Genomic DNA, 14,784 nt, shown 5'->3' on the forward strand with positions numbered 1-14,784 from the left:
AAATAAATAAATAAAAAAGAATAGCTGCCCCTAGAAGCTTCCCGTGTAGCATTTTTGAGCAGCTAGGTGTGTACACAGTGTCCCCAACCTTGTCTGAATATGGAGTTTCCTTTGTCAAAAGACATCTATTACTATGTCAGCGAACAGAATACTAAAAATACATGAAATGTAGTTTAGCAAAATTCAGACTAGAGATATTAAGGTGAGGCTGTTCTATGCCCCACTACTATTCTAGGTTCATATTTCTCTTCATCATGGAATGCCAACCGGGCCACTTCCTGGTAATCCTGGAGCACAGTATTTAGCAGACTTGGTAAGCCACATCCAATGAAACAGTTAAGAAAATTAGAGTCATCCTATGAACTCCTCTGAGGACTTACAGTAACTTACTTCATTGCCTGAGCCCCTAATAAGTGTATTTTCAAAAAGAACTGGTAAATCACAGGGCTTTTAGAGGGCACTCATGATTAAGAATTATTCTGTTTCAAACACACACACTTCCTACTCTCTTTTTCATGTATATTCATTATTTATGTGCACCTGTAGCTAGGTGCACATTTTACCTAGTAAATTCCAAGTATGTTTTAAACTTCAAGCCTTGGCAGGTAATGGTATCTATTTTTACACAACAGTGCTTGGTTTTATACACCCAAAGAATAACTGGGAGCTCATGAAAATGAAAAATCTATATGAACTGGCAAACCACAGCACTTTTAGAGTATTTACTAGTGATAAAATGAGATATGTAAAATTTTCATTTCTGCTAACTTTTGGAAGATGTTAAGTCTTTTTGGAAGAGGCCAAGTCCCCCTTGAGGAAAGTAATCAAAAGAAGGAAAACCCAAGGCAAGGCAGACAAAGGAAGTGTTGATGCTAACTCCCTACGGTAAACCAAGAAGAATGTGGCACACTGACTCCAAATGTTTCTGGAACTAGAAAAATGATGAGTTCCATTTCTGGCAATACAATGAATGAGATCCCCAGACCTGCCCTCTGCTGGAAACAACTAAAGTGCTGGATAAAATAAAATGAACAATCTTTAAAATAGAAGTAAAAAAGCAAAGAGCGCTCAGAAGCTAAGTGAAAGCAGGCACTAAGGAAGTCACTGAGCACTGAACGAAGGCTTTCCCCTCCAAAGCATTTGCCAAGGCGATGAATTTGAGTTTTCATTTTAATGGCTCTTGCAGCACAGTAGAGAGACAAAAACCCAGGGCATTTCCACCGTGGGAGTCCTACAATAAACACTGCTGTTTGATAAAACTGAGTCTCTTGAGAATTATATGCTTCGTGTAATGGTGAGCTAGAAATAAACCCACCCCCTGTGCCTATCTTACCCCACTGGCCTATAAGGAAAATTACTAGTCTTGAGGAGTTGGGAAAACAATCTCCCATGAGAATGTATGACCCTAAGCTTGTCCTTAGGCAAGTGTATAAACTAAAATCATACTTTCTGGGTAAGTCAAAAACACTCAAGCCAATAATAGAAAATGGTCAAAAGCTAAGAATATTTAAGACATCTGGTGGACATAAATGCAAGTAGACCCTGGAGGAACTCACCTTCAATCTAGGCCTCAGGAATGCCCATAGACATAGTTCTAAGAAATATAAGCTCACATTAAAACACACACACACACACACACACACACACACACACACACACACACATCCCAACAAAACAAGAAGCAAAGCACCATGAGTGAGAGTCAGCAGAAGCACAGAAAGCTGAATGAGACTTGCAAAGACTTCAGATATGGAAAATATCAGTTATATAAAAGAAAATTAAGTATGTTTAATATGTTAAAAAAAAGAGAAATGGAAACTTTATATAAGGAGCCAAACACAATTTTTAAAAATGACCAATCCACCTGAACAAAAAGAAACAAATAAAACTTCTAAAATGAAAAATATAATAACTTAAACACAAACTTATTGCATGGGTTTAATAACATATTAGCCACAGCCAAGCAGTGAATTAATGACTGGAGGGAATTATCCAGAATGTAGCACAGAAAAACAGAAGACATGGGAAATAAAAAAAAAGAGTTAAGAGACATGCGAGACAGAGTGAGAAGAATTAACAATTAATCATAAGGAGAGGAGAATGAGAACAATACAGAGACAATATTTGAAGAAGTAACGGCTGACAATTTTTCAGAACGACTGAAAGACACCAATCCACAGATTTTGGAATCTCACAAAATTCAGAGAAGGGAGTAAGAGGTCAGGCGAGAAGGGGAAGGAGAGGGAGAATAGAAGGAGGAGGAGGAGGTAGAGAAAAAGAAAAAAGAAATTCATGTCTATGCATATTATATGGAGAACAGAATATCACATATAAAGACCTTAAAAAAATAGCTGAGAAAAACTATCCCACCCGTGGGGCCCCAACAACTATAAACAACACTTTCTTTCCAGGGGCCCCATACAAGCTTCCACACTTCTTGTGTAGAAGACAGGTATTCACCTGCCATCTTCCTGAAAACACAGTAGCTTCACTTTAGTGGTGGTCATAAGAGATCATTTGAAGATTTAAGGACATATCACCAGTGTATCATGTAACCCTCAGGCACCTGGAACTCTCTCCAAAATGAAGCTACCCTTGGTCACACAGGGGGGCTCTTGGAGGAATAACTGATTCATTATTTATGTGAATCCTGCAGGCAATGAGCATCTTACAAAGGGAGTCACCGGACTAGAAAAACGGGAACAAAATTTGTCCTTGAACTTAGTGATCAATGGTTCCTTGGCTTTGGAAAGCATTCAGGGCAGCCTCAACTCACTGGGCGCAGTTGGTATGGGTGCCAGACTTGCCTTGTCTCTTGTGGGCCAAGGCAATCTGTGCAACAACTTATCCATTCTGTCATGCCCAGATAAATGCCTCAGGTCATGTGGAAAGGTCAACAGAGAAATGTAAGGAAAAGCCACCTGGCTTTCTCAGGTAGACTTTGATGGTTTAATGGGCTTTCTTCCGCTTGTTGGGTCTGGGATCCTGAGGGACAAGGCTGAAGTCGTTATTTCAGGTTGGTCTTGTTCTGTGGATAACAGCCTTAATTAAATGCTGTATGAAACAAATTGAATGGATTTGGTTCTCAGCCTTTATGGTGATCAATAGAATGGTGTACCCGGGGGAAAATTTCTCAGAAGCCAAGATGGTGTAGAAACAAGAGGTGGATATTATTGGAAAACAATTCTCCATGTGTCTCCTATGGTTCTGCATATCTTGTGAGCAAAGGCACTAACTGTCCTTTGTTCTGGATTATCATTTCAAGAATGTCTGTGTAGGAAGCAGCCTTGCAAGATAAAACCAGTATATCCCTCTGGAGCCAAGGGCAAGTGTGTTTACTTCAGTATAATAAAAGATAATATTTCCCCCCAGACTAAAGGAGGGGCATGGAGCACCTAAGTGGCTCAGTAGGTTAAGTGTCTGCCTTTGGCTCAGGTCATGATGCGTCAGGCTCCCTGCTCAGTGAGGAGTCTACTTCTCCCTCTCCCTCTGCTCCTCCCCCACCCCACATTTGCACACATGCCTGAGCATGCTCTCTTTTTCTCTCTCAAATAAATAAATAACATCTTAAAAAAAATTAAGGAGGGGCATGCCTACTGCTAATTATAAAAGATTTGGGTTCCCTAAGCTCAGGGCTTATTTAATTCAACCCACTGCATATGCATCCATCTGGGCCGATGGCACCCCAATGGGACTTGGGGCAAGGAGAAGTGATGCAAATATGCTGATGCTCATGCTGTTTGTTATTCTGGAAGTAATAAAGTCCTTTGTTGATAATCCAGGAGTCTCATATCTTCTGCCAGCATCCATAAAACTGGCAGGCTAAGTTGTTAGCTTGCAAGTAGGGTAGAACCTCAGACACTTCACAGATCTTGACTCAAACAACCTAAAAGAAAATGGGCAAAAAACTTGAAGATGCAATTCATAGAAGAAAAATCAGGATAGCCAATAAACATACTAAGTAAATGAAAACTGGAGCTCCAATGAGATATTATTTCACACTGAAAAGCCTGACAAAAATCGAAGAGTCTCACAATATCAAGTGTGGGCGAGGACAGGAAGAAACTCAACACTTAGACACTGCTGGTGAAAGTATAATTTGGCTAATCACTCTGGAAAACAATTTGGCCTTCCAGTACAATTGAAGATGTACATATCCCATGACCTGGCAATATCATTCAAAGGTGATTCACTGAATCCCTTGCACACATACACCATAAGACAAGTACTGTTTGCAATAACAAAATATTTAAAGCAGCTCACATATCTGCCTGTGGGAGAAAGTACATATCCACCTTGTGGCATATTTATACCACCCATGCAGCAATATGGATGGATGTCAGAAACTTGTTGAAAAATAAAGTTGCAAAAGAATAAAGCTATTATGATTCATCATATAAAGTTTAAAAACGTATTTTTAAAAACCAAATTGTTTAGGAACACATACATATGAGGGAACCTGTAAAGAAAATAAAATAAATGATAACCACAAATGCTGAGTAGTGGTGACCTGAGGAGAGAGAGAGAGACAGGTGAGCCCAGAGTAGGCACATGAAAGACAGCAAAGATAAGGGCGACACTCTTCTGCTTGAACCGAGTGGTGGGAACATGAATGTCCACTGAACCGTGATGTTTCTTAATACCTCACATATATGTTACAAATAGTTGCTTGTAAGAAGCCAATTTTTATAAAAGGGATGCCAACTACCTGAGAAGCACAGGTTGATTCCAGGTTGTTTTCCTTCAAAAAACAAAAACAACCAACACCATGAAGAAAGCATCACCAAGGGCTTTTTCTCCCAGTGAGTTGCCACTTTCCAGAGTAAACAAATCCAAACCTATTTTACATAACTTCACCTAGAGTTTAGAAAACTTTTTAGGATCAAAATACATTGATGCTCTGCGACACTGACCCTGAATCAAAAATAGTGTCGATGTGAAGTTCTGCTCTGTTGGTTTAGGAACCACTGAAATTCACAATGCCACCTGAACAAATAAGAGCCCAGCTGTATGAGCACGTGTCTGCGAAGAGTCTTGTCACCGAGACACAGAGCTCTGTCAGCGCCCTCAGACTGCTACACACATCACACCCTCGACTGCCGCTTCACAGGTGGAGGAGGTACTCGCTGGATCAGCATCGTGCCTCCTCAGCCTACGAGACCAAGGTGACAAAGATGGGAATGCCCTTGGAAGTACTGAGATCTACAGCCATCCATGAAAAATGAGATCTCCAGAACACCATTAAAAGAGATCACTCACGATGCTACTGCTATAGGGGCTGCTATAAAGATTTAATCTTATTAGAACTTTGTTATGGTAACATGTATTTGCAATACCCTCGGTATTTCTACCTTCATTTTGGGGGGGCGCAGGGAAAAAGGAAGAGATGTAAATAAATATGGAGACTTCTAGGAATCAGAATATTTCAGCTTCCTTAAGAAACGTTCACCATAAAATGCAAATAAATACTTCAAGCAGTAATGATCTACATATAATTTAGGAATGTTTTTGGCCCTACAGATCTTGTATCATTGTCTGATTTTGGGGAGGGCGGGTCCTAAGAAAAGTAAAACAGAAACCATTGTTAAATGATGGGAATTAAATATTTGAATTTGTAAGTCTACCGAGATTTCTTCAAGAGATTGGTAAAGCATGAGGGGACCTTCATCAGTGTTGTATATTAGCAGCACAGGCATCTGTACTTTCCTGAAAATCTGCCTAAATGTCTCATCAATGGCTTGCTTTATCTAACAATTTAAAGTTTATTTCTTTATCTTGGATTCTACATGCTTTCAGTTTTTTTGGTTTTGTTTTTTGAGAGAGAGAGTACATGTGCGTGTGGAGGGAGGCAGAGGAAGAAGGAGAGCATCTTAAGCAGGCTCCACACCCCATGCGGAGCCTCATGCGGGGCTTGATCTCACAACCCTGAGATCATGACCTGAGCCAGAATCAAGAGTCAGATGCTTAACTGACTGAGCCACCCAGGTGCCCTGACATGCTTTCAGTTTTTTGAAGACAACTGTCCTGTAACTGCAAGGCTTCTGGGACAAAGTTAGCTTTCATAGTTACATTTAAATGGAAACACTGGAGCAACCCACCACTTCTCGGACCAGAACCCTGTTTGTCTCCTGCCTTTTGCTATATATTTGGAAGCTTTGCAAAAAGCAAAGTCAGAACTATTCATCTTTCCTTCCTTCACACCCACAGGCAGCTCACTATAAATTTGGGTTTATTTCAAACAGCCTCTCATGAAATAGAAGAGTGCATACCAATGTTGTGCATGAGGCAGGTATGCTCTCTGAGCCATCCCCATCCATAAGGGAAGACTATTTACACTGCGCTCCACCATTTACATTCTGTCTCCAACAATAGCTGACCCTTCAATGCTCATGAAACTTAATTACTTCCTAACTACTTAAACATTGTAAAAATGCCCATGAAGAGAAAAGTTGCCCAGCCACGGTGGTAATGGGAGAAGAAACGAGGTGCAGAGCTGGCACAGTTTTGGCTAATATGTCTTTCAATTACAGCACACAGCAATGTTATACTTTGCCGCTTAGAAGAGCCTTTTTATTCTGCTCCTTTATAAACAGCAAGATAAGGCAGATTTGAACAGAGTGGTTGAACCTGGAACTCTAACCTGCTCCCTGGGAAACTGGAAGAGGCTTCAGCAGCAACACAGGCCTGGGTTTCACCTCTGGGCTGATGATGCATGTGCTTAGATCATCAGTCTGCGTTACTTAAATCTGATTCTGGAATGGGCTCAGAGTCACTGCTTCTCGAGGTAGAATTTAGAGTACCAAATGGACCCACAGCTTCTTCAAATGAACTTACATAATGACACAAACACTGAACTGAAACAGAGTCAAGATTCTATGTAACAAGTAGCACCCTGATCAGGGATACTATGGCCATATTGTGCCTGCTCCCTTTCTATTTCGTACCCCAGAATCTGTCAGCTAGGCCCACGTAACTCAGATATCTATGTTTAATTAAACAGGAATCAGAAACTTAATTCTGAACTTCATAAAGAGAGGGAAGGAGAAAGGAAATGTGATTAATATTTGTTGAGTATCTATTGTATAGTAGAAATAGCGCTCAGTGACTTATTTGCATTCATTTAATTTCCACATAATTCCATGAAATCAGTTTATTATCTCATTGTATAAATAAAGAACTGAGGTTAAAAGAAAGTAAGTCACATACCCAGTCATGAAGTGGTCAGGACTCAATCCAGGACTTCAGCAATCCAAAAGATGGATTTGAAAACACGTGGGTCAATATTACAGAATGAGAATTATATACAGTTTACTAGATGTAAATGTAAAAGGTAACATATGCAACATGCTATAAATGAAATACAATAGTAATTTATAATCTTTCCATCTTCCCATCTAGAAAATGGTGAAATCTTAAACGAGTGGAGGTAAGAGACATAACTCTGAAAATTTGAATCATCCTCTTTTCATCACCCAGGCTGCCTATATTTATCCATTGTGACTCTCTATGAGCCTTATAGCTGAAAAGCCTTTACTACTTTCTGCTGTGAATTCTCAATCTGTCTACAATTTCTCCAAGTTCTGACTTTGAATCAGTCTTTATCAACTGGACTTCTAAACTCTCTTAAAAGGATAAGCTAATGTGTGCCAGGTTAGGATATACCTTTCACTGTTTCCTAGGTCTGACTGATATTCTATAAATATCCTTTAACATACTGTAATGAAATCAAAGCGTAACATATCTCCAAGGCTTAGGGCCCTTATGTTTTTCTACCTGTCAAGAAAACTCAGCAAAAGTTCTTGAAGCTCACAGAAAACTGAGATGCCATGAACTGATGAACAAGAAAGGTAAGAGGTGGAAATCTGTGATGACCCATGAGCTACCTATCAGCTAATGTGGGCCCAGAACCCCCACACCCCCTAAGGAACATCTGAAGCTTCTGAAGTTTGAATTTTCCCTAATGAAACAAGGGAAAGAGGCATGTAATTTAACTACTTCTTAACTGTTTCCGTACAGCAAAAAAAAATGTTCATGAAGGAAAAAAATTGCCCACCCACAAAAATATCTTATGTTTAGCTCATAGCAATAATGTGGAAAATGTGACTGGTCTTCTGCTGTCTAAATGCTTTCGGAAGAACTAGACAAGCAAGTTACATTCCAGAAACTAGTACTAGTTATATATAACCCTGGAGGCAGGAATGGTGCAGAGATTACAGCCCCTTCAGAACCAGCTCTGTGACCACAGGGCAAGACTATCCAGAAAAACATGAAATGTAGCATAGGACAGACTGGGCTGATTTGTTAATCAAACCATAAACATTTATCGAGCCTACGAAGCCTGCAATATCCTGTTCTGGTGCTGAGCAGGCCCCTCTGGGCAGTTTAGGGCCTCATTAGTTTAAAGGAACTGCTGCTGGGCAACCAGTGTCTGTAGCCAAATAGGAGCCACTGCCCTGATCGTCTGATAACTCAGAGCACAATCTCTGAAGTCCAAATGCAGTGAGAGAAGATGGGATATTTTCCCCGGGGTAATACATAAAATAAGTAAAAAAAAAAAAAAAAAATTATTTTTCAGTATTGGTGGGAAGTAATCTATGTTATCAAAGTTATCTTCAAGCAAAATTTGACACTCCAAAATATTACAGCCAATGGGAATTTGGCTAATAATACCCAGGACAGTATTTGAACCTTATTAACCCTCAAAAAATAGATGGAAAATTTTAAATTAAAGATGAATGCAGTTATGGTTAACTAGAAGTGGAAGGAGGCAGAATACTAGGAAAAAAATCAATCCCCAATTTTCTCAAGTTAAATGTAGTAGTCATTAGTTTTCTAAGACTATTTCAAGCAAGAATTGATCAAGGCAATTTAACATAGTAACTATAAACCACATAAAATTAGCCAATGAATCTAAGGAAGTATGAATCCAGCATGTGAAGGGCAAAAGCAGCACATCCATTAGAGACTTACCACACATTCAAAATCATCAACATTTGAAAGGAACCCTGCATCAAAACAAGGAGCACTTGGGGCGCCTGGGTGGCTCAGTGGGTTAAGGGTCTGCTTTCGGCTCAGGTCATGATCCCAGGGTCCTGGGATCGAGCCCCCCATCAAGCCCCCCATCGGACCCCACACCTGGTCCCACATCAGGTGCCCACTCAGTGGGGAGCCTGCTTCTCCCTCTCTCTATGCCCCTCCCCCTGCTTAATCACCCTCTGCCCCTCCTCCTACTTGTGCTCTTGCGCGCGCGCTCTCTCAAATAAAATCTTTAAAAGAAAAAAAAAACCAAAAAACCGCGAGCACCTGGGGTGCCAGGGTGGCTCAGTCAGTTAAGCATCAGACTCCTGGTTTTATCTCAGGGTCACAAGACAGAGCCCCAGGTCCAGCTCAGCGGTGCTAAGTGAAGAGTCTGCTTAGGACTTTCTCCCGGCACCTGGGTGGCTCAGTCGTTAAGCGTCTGCCCTCGGCTCAGGTCATGATCCCAGGGTCCTGGGATAGAGCCCCGCATTGGGCTCCCTGCTCCGCGGGAAGTCTGCTTCTCCTTCTCCCACTCCCCTTGCTTGTGTTCCCTCTCTCACTGCGTCTCTCTCTGTCAAATAAAATTTAAAAAAAAAGATTTTCTCTCCCTCTCCCTCTGCTCCTCCCCGCCCCCACACCCATGCATGCGCACGTGTTTGCTCTCTCTCAAAAATAAATAAATCTTTAAACAAATTGTGAGCACCCAACCTTTTCTACTCCAGAAGCTTTTTTTTTTTTTAAGATTTTATTTATTTATTTGACAGAGAGAGACACAGCAAGAGAGGGAACACAAGCAGGGGGAGTGGGAGAGGGAGAAGCAGGCTTCCCGCGGAGCAGGGAGCCCGATGCGGGGCTCGATCCCAGGACCCTGGGACCATGACCTGAGCCGAAGGCAGACGCTTAATGACTGAGCCACCCAGGCACCCCTACTCCAGAAGCTTTTGCCTTACAAAACCTATCTAGAACATTCCTGTTTCAGAATATTTTCTTACAAAGTTGTTCATAGGAAACAAGGCCATGGATGATTAGGCAGCTACTAACTACATAAGGATCTAAAACAATAAATCGTATATTGTGACTCTGAAGGGTAGTCCTTATTTTAGTCAGGTAGTTATGCCACAAAAGATGTGCAGCTGAGGGGTTAAAAAAGGGGGGTAGCTAAAATATAGGCACATTTCCTTACTAAGCCTATATTCATCCTAGAAGTTAGTTCAATGCAAGAGACAACCATCAAAAGAAACAGAAGCAAATCACATTTAAAAACAAAACACTATGGTTTGCCTTCCAACCCATCTTAGATAAACACAATGACTGCTGGATGAGAATCCAAAGAATTTCAGCGATAAACAGTGAAAGTACTCCTTGTTACAAATTTAACTTCAATGCCCAAGAAATGTCTTCAACTAAATGCATAAGCACTCACAATAACGTACACTACAGATGCTTTACATCTTGTGGTCTCTGGAACATCTTTCCCAGTGCCAATGACAGCAAAAACAGATTTCTTGGGACAGTTTCTAATAGAGTCTGATTTGGGGAGTTAAGTCAAGCAACCAAAAGGGAGGTTAAGGTCTTTTCTTTGTTTTAGGTTTAGACGTTTTTACTCTTGAGAGCCAATACTTCCTAATACGGCATGTTTAAAAAGAAAGAAATACTGCTGGATGGTATTATGGCAGCTATAAGCTAAATGCTATAAGCCTTTCATTTCAGTGGGTCAAAACCAATCACTCATTTTCTCAACCCCAAATTTCCCAGTCAGTCCTCTAGGAAAATCTTCCCCCCTCAGTAGATCACAGAATTCATGACATATATTTTCTTTATCCATAATTTTGGAAGAGCATGCCCATTTTGTAGTGAACTGATAGCTGTGTGATGATTTTTAAGAGTATTTTGCTTTCTCTTTTCAGAAACAGAATTAAAAAGCACAGTGGAGAAGAGGCCTTCTGAGCTTGCCCAGTTTTCTCCTACTTCTTCTTCGGGCTACACTCAGACCACTCCTCAAAGATCCTTTTTGTAAAGACACAAGTGACACGAGACCTACAGTCTCCATGGGAACCCAATCTAGGCTCAAAGGACCTTGTTCTCAGAAATTATTTCCATTTCCCCAACCTCAGTGTGCTAGCTTTTATTTGGAAGACCTAACTTTAATTCCATGTTTCCCAAGTAGATGAAAAGACCACTTTGGCACCACCTCTATACCTCTTCCTTGTTTTTTTTCCCCCCTCTTAGTCCTCATACAAGCCACATTAATCCTATAATTGCTTCCTATAAAAGCTATATCTTCCTCATCCTTTAGGTTGCTCCTACTCTCAGTAACGGAGATGGAGAGGTGCTCACCAGGCTCTGAGTGTGAACCTCACAAGGGTGGAAATCTGTCATTATATGTTAGGAAAGCTAACCCGGTTGTCATAACCTTTCCTCAGAGGTCTCCTTTTTCAACACTTTAATCATCTTTAAATGACTTTCTTTGGAAGTCTCTCTAAAGTGGCCCCATACTATACAATCAAATCATTTTAGAGCTCGAAGAGACATTGTAAAGTCATCCAGGCTTTTACAGAAGAGAAAACTGAGACCCAAAGAGGCTGAGTGACATGCAGAAAGTCTCCCAGCTGATTGCTAGATTTTACTGATTCTAGTTTTAACTAGAAGTGATGGATTCCTATTCCTATGAAACATATTACCTGTTCTGTTCAAGATCTGAGTACAGGCTATCTTTGCTTCACACACAGTTCAGATATGAAAAAATGTCAATTACCATACTTTATATAACACCATCCCCAAACAACACAGTTCAAATTTCAGTTATCAGAGTACACTGACTAGGAGTAATTGCATAAAGTCCAAACTCTACAGCTAACACTTCAGGCTACAAATCACTACGCAAGTAACAGCTGAGCATCGTGATCAGTAACCAATCACATCACTTCTTTCAAAATCCGCTGGTGACTGGTCACCACACAGCTGTTATTTACACATAAACAGCAAAGGGGGTAGTTATGTTGTGTCCTGTGTCCCAGGGATACATACATGCCATTTTACAAAAATGGGTAATCAGAAGAGAGAACTAGCCAATGAAGATAAAAAGAAACACAAAGTGATAATGCTGGAAGTGAAATCTGAATCTACCGTAAGTGGAGGTACAGAAGAAATAGCTGACCGTGGGAACCGTGACCGTGATGCTGCTCAGGACTTACAATGTGCAGCTAGAGAGCTCTGAGGAGGCAAGCTTAACGACACAAAGGAGGAAAGTAGTCGTGACAAAAAGCATAAAGGTGACCCAGGGGAAATGGTGGCACCAAAAAAATTTACATTAGAAGAACTCTCAGAGACATTTCACAACATTGAAAGCCCAAAGGATAAAATATTGGAAGCTGATCCAAACTAAGAAAGGAGTATGGCAACTCATCAAGGCACAGGAAAAACACTCGCTCCGTACCCTAAATTACAGGGCAGGAAGGAGATAGCAGGCTCTGGTCAAACTACTCTTGATAAGTTTTATAAAGAAATAGAACAGTTTAATTCTCAGTGTTTCTGATGTTTTAAATTACAATATGCCAAATAAATATTAGTTTTTCTACCATTTGTCATGCCCCTATATATTTATAATTGATAACAAGAGTTTTTTAATGTTTTGACAAAAAATGTTTAAAGGTCAAGGAACAATTATAATTTTACCCATGATTATTAGCGGGGCTAACCTAAAAAAAAAAAAAATCTCCTTTTTACTGTTAGTAGAAGCTGAGACTTAGCTTATGGGTGACCAGCTCCGACAATCTACAGGAATTAAAAGACATTATTATATTTATTTATTCAGAAGCAACCACCATATCCTGGGAGTCCCCAGAGTATGCAAGGGATTATACTACAGGCCATCATGATAACCCTGTGAGCTAGGGATCAAGTGTCTTGTCCAAGCCACTTGGACAGAGCTAAAATCCAAAGCTGGTTCCTCTGACTCCAAGCCACCCTCTCTGCCCACCCTTCCACAGCCTATCCAGGTCCTCTGGTGGGAAGGATGGCATCTCCTACAAAGGATGGCTATTTCCACCTCAGAATCCATCACAAACAGCAATGGGAAGTAACGGGGGCATCCTTGTGGGAAGGCTGGCACAAGACTATTAACCATAACTCGCACTATTGCCTTTTGCAGACGAGAAAATGTGTATTCTGTATGACTTATTCATCCTTGAGTGTGCAATTGTTCATTTAAAGACAATGCATATTCTTCTTTAAAACAATGGTCTTGGTCTTTCCTTTTCACTTCTGCCTGATCAACAGCTTACAATGCCCTCCCAGAATAAAACAAAATTCACTTCAGAACAACACTACAGAACACCTCATTCATAATGCACACATTTTGCTTGTCTGTGTCCTCTCTAGCACGCCTATGCTCCCACTTCTTTATTTTACACTGAACTGCTGGAATATGAGGAAGTTCCCTTCTGATCCTTTTTCCTCTTTCCTTTCTTATCTGTTTCCCTTATCTGATATTTAAATCCCAATTCCTATTTAGAGTATTTGGGGTATTTTTACTTAAGAGAGAGAACCTCATACGTGTCACCATTTGTTCTGGTACCTGGTGGTGGGGAAACATGTTGTCTGTTGGAAACAGTGGCAGACTGCCAACTATCTGTGGAAAAGGATTTTCAAAGCCTGCACAGAATAGAAATATTGCTGGAGCACAAAGTGCTGTATTTTTTTTTAAGATTTTATTTATTCATTTGAGACACAGAGATACAGAGAGAGAGAGAGAGAGCATGAGCAGGGGGAGAGGCAGAGGGAGAGGGAGAAGCAGGCTCCCTGCTGAGCCAGGAGCCCAGTGAGGGACTCGATCCCAGGACCCCGGGATCATGACCTGAGCCGAAGGCAGACACTCAACCATCTGAGCCACCCAGGCACCCCAGGCGCTGCATTTTCCAGTGATACCATTTGTAATAGTATTTAGGGCCATCTTCCATGTAACTGAGTAAAAAAAGTCATAGAGTAAAATAAGTTAAAAAAATCCTTGTCAATGAGCACAAGGTGATATATGGAAACACTGAATTACTATCTTGTATACCTGAAACTAATACAGCACTGTATGTTAATTGGAATTAAAATAAAAACTTAAAATTAAAAAATTAAAAATAAGAAATAGCATCAGAATAAAAAAATACCCTTTTATCAATCTCCACTTTCAGGTACATAAGTTATAAATATTTTATCACATTATCATCAACTGATTGTGGCCAAAGATAAACAATCATAAAAAGAGACACAATTCATTCACAGTCAAAACTTAAAACTCCATGTAATACCACCAGTACCTTATGTTCATATTAATACAAGTTATATAATACTGATTTATACAACAAACTCTGCTGTCACCTTTCATTCTTGAGCATCTCCCCCAAATTCCTTCTATTACAGCAGATATTTGCTGTATCTACTGACCTACAACTCAATGGACATAAAGCCCCTGTAAGATGGAAAGAAATCCATCCCCCCAAATAGCCCATGGAGAGCTGTCTAATGAGGACGGATCTCAGCCTGTGGACATGGAGCTGCTCTGTGGATAACTGCACAGTCCACCAAAGATTCCCAGACGGCTGCACTCTCTGAGGATGCTGGGGAAAAGTCAAAATCCATGCCGAAGCACTCAGAAGACCTGTTTCACAGGCAGCTCACCCTCCTAGGCTTGGCCCAAACAGTCCTCCCAGTGGGCAGTCCCTGTGCTGGTGTGCCTGCGGATTCTGGACAGTCACAGCCCACGTGCCTGCGGATTCT

The 14,784-nt window shown here is 40.7% G+C and overlaps 1 protein-coding gene across 1 annotated transcript in view; it reads right to left on the bottom strand.

Annotated features, from left to right (window-relative positions):
• Window positions 1-9,212, bottom strand: part of LDLRAD4 (low density lipoprotein receptor class A domain containing 4) — a 130,962-nt gene extending 121,750 nt beyond the window's left edge. Inside the window, exon 1 of the mRNA XM_032399192.1 lies at window positions 6,641-9,212. The gene's annotated coding sequence lies outside the window, so the exon portion shown is untranslated. The remainder of the gene's footprint in view (window positions 1-6,640) is intronic.
• Window positions 9,213-14,784: the final 5,572 nt, after the last annotated feature.

This window comes from Phoca vitulina, unplaced genomic scaffold, assembly GCF_004348235.1.
Source record: "Phoca vitulina isolate PV1807 unplaced genomic scaffold, GSC_HSeal_1.0 scaffold138, whole genome shotgun sequence".
Taxonomy (NCBI): Eukaryota; Metazoa; Chordata; class Mammalia; order Carnivora; family Phocidae; genus Phoca; species Phoca vitulina.